The sequence below is a fragment of the Cydia strobilella genome, chromosome 5 (genome assembly GCF_947568885.1).
Source record: "Cydia strobilella chromosome 5, ilCydStro3.1, whole genome shotgun sequence".
Lineage (NCBI taxonomy): Eukaryota > Metazoa > Arthropoda > Insecta > Lepidoptera > Tortricidae > Cydia > Cydia strobilella.
The window spans coordinates 17,624,312-17,627,159 of NC_086045.1; positions in this window are offsets into that span (position 1 = coordinate 17,624,312).

The following is a 2,848-nucleotide window of genomic DNA, read 5'->3' on the forward strand; positions in this document are numbered from 1 at the left end:
GAAATGCAAGGAACACAATTTTTAACTTCGTAGCTTTGTTTGGACTAGTTAGGAGATGAACATATCAAAAGTCCCCGGACATAACCCTGGTGCTGGGGGGGAGAGGGGGGTTTGAAGGTTACATTTTTCGGTTTTTCGATTATATCTCGGAAACTATGCGTCTGAGCGACTTGGCCACTTATACAAAATGAAAAAAGATTTAATTTGTTACAAGTTTTATTCAGTCAAGTTTTTCGATATCTTGTATAGTTTTTGAGATATCCGCTCTTCAAGGTTTATTTAGGGCTCTCATTTTTATCTTGATTATCTACATCGGTGAAGCTGCTAGGCCGGGTTTGGGATCGTTTTCGTATAAATCGGGGGTGCTGAATTCATTAATTCAGTATTGGTTCAGCGGTTTAAGCGTGAAGAGGAGTTAAAAAAAAAGTTATTTGTTTAAATTTTATATGTTTTTACTTCGGAAACGTGTATTGTTGATACCATAAATGAATTCAGCACCCCCGATTTATACGAAAACGATACCAAACCCGGCCTAGCAGCTTCACCGATGTAGATAATCAAGATAAAAATGAGAGCCCTAAATAAACCTTCAAGAGCGGATATCTCAAAAACTATACAAGATATCGAAAAACTTCACTGAATAAAACTTGTAACAAATTAAATCTCTTTTCATTTTGTATAGTGGCCAAGTCGCTCAGACGCATAGTTTCCGAGATATAATCGAAAAACCGAAAAATGGAACCTTCAAACCCCCCTCCCCCCCCCCCCCCCAGCACCAGGGTTACGGCCGGGGACTTTTGATATGTTCATCTCCTAACTAGTCCAAATAAAGCTACGAAGTTAAACATTGTGTTCCTTGCATTTCCCTCTATACCTTCTTATTGCTTGGCCTAATGACATCTGTTTCAGTTTATAATTTATTTAATTATTAATTAGTGTGACTACTTTAAAAACAACAAATCAAAATATTTGATTAATATAATTAAATTTGCTCCCATAAGTTCTAGAAATGTATTTCTTGGTAAAATTAATATTTTAATTCGGCTAAGTTCAGCACCAACGGTGAAAAGTTAGGTTCCCTACGTTAGATACTTTTGCCAACCCTTTTTTCAATAAATTGTAACTTTGATAATGGAGTTCGCTCATAAAGTTTCTTAGAATAGAACGTTTATTGTAACAAGTGCATCACATTTTACGATTCAATTTTAAGTAATATAGTTTCCCACACGATCCTTGATTATGATATTATTTTTAATCGGTTTCATCCACTCTTTAAGTAGGTAAGCATGGTATAAGTAGGTACACTATTTCCGTCGGTACAGCGACGTGCTGCGGCGGCGAGAACTTAATTTCAGTCATGCGACTCTTGCGTGATGTGATGATGTACTCACAGATTACTTACCATTACAATATGGTAAACTCGCATGGTGCAGCATTAACATTTTTCTCAGTTATTTTGGCTGCAAATTTTCAAACTTCGATTTTTGTTTCTATAAAAGCTGATTTAATTATTACATAATAAGAATATAAGCATAATTTTGAGATTGATGCAAATTTATAGTGTAATTTTTATCCTGAAATAAATAAATCTATATCTATATCATACTTTTTAAATAGTAAAAATAATCTAAAACAGTAGTAACTGGGAAATTTGCGGTCACCACTATTATTATCGCTCTCAGTTTAGTTGCGTACCTAATGTAGAATAAAGTAGCGTGTTTATTTTTTAGAATTTTTAGTCAGTTCGATTCCCGGGCGAGACAGGCGAATTTAAAAAAAATCTTTAAATGCAGTTTTGTTTCTTTTCAAAAATTAGAAAATGTTTCCTTTAAGTAAAATGAGCTAACTTAAGGTTTTAAGGCACTTTCCCTCCAGGGCCCTTCAATTTTTTCCACACATATATATATAAAGGTTTTTTTTTATTTATTTATTATTTTTATATGAATTTCACTCATGTTCTTTCACTGATATATGTTAAAATTGTTAAATATCAGACGGTGTCGTCAACGCCATCTAGCCGAGCATAGGCCAAAGGTGTGGCGCCATCTATCCGAGAATGACTTTTTCTTGATTGTCAAGGCACATTTTTTCCGTAAGACCGCAAGTGTCTGTAAACACTTCATAATGCGAAGTCGGAGTCGGAGTCTAATGAGTTAGCCAACACATTGTTTGTACATAACCAACAAATAATAATAGTTGTAAATATTGGTCGGTCGAGTAAGTATAAGGTAAATATGGCCATGGCAAGGTATTAGGTTTGTTCCATTCCAATGAAAAAAAATCATTATAATAATGGATGGATTAGCTTATAATTTTTCAAAAGAAAGCGTTGACGCAAAAAATAGATTACAAATTTACATTACATATTCTAACATAAAATTATGCTTATAATTAAATAATGTGAAATACACATTCATAAAATGGTACGCAATATACCTACATCTATTTGTTTTATTTTAATATTACTACATAAGCCATTGCTATAAATGTTACGATGAAATTTGTGATAATTTACGATAGTACCTATCGCAAAAAAATGCAGTAAACGGTTATATGTACAAAAACGGTTATTGTTATTAACATCCCTATTTTAACTCGGGTTGATGCAGTGACGTCAATTCATTTTTAATGAAACGAATTTCTAAAACCACGGGTAATTAGACTAATTAGCTGATTGATAGCACCGTTTGATTTATTTTACTTGATATTATTAATTTGATGGTATTAGCATTGATTTCCGTCGTTATTGATTATAATAGGTATGACCACAATGACTTTCATTAGTTACATTATTTTACCCACGCTAAGTTTTTGTTGTATCCCACAAATACACTATAACTATTAATAC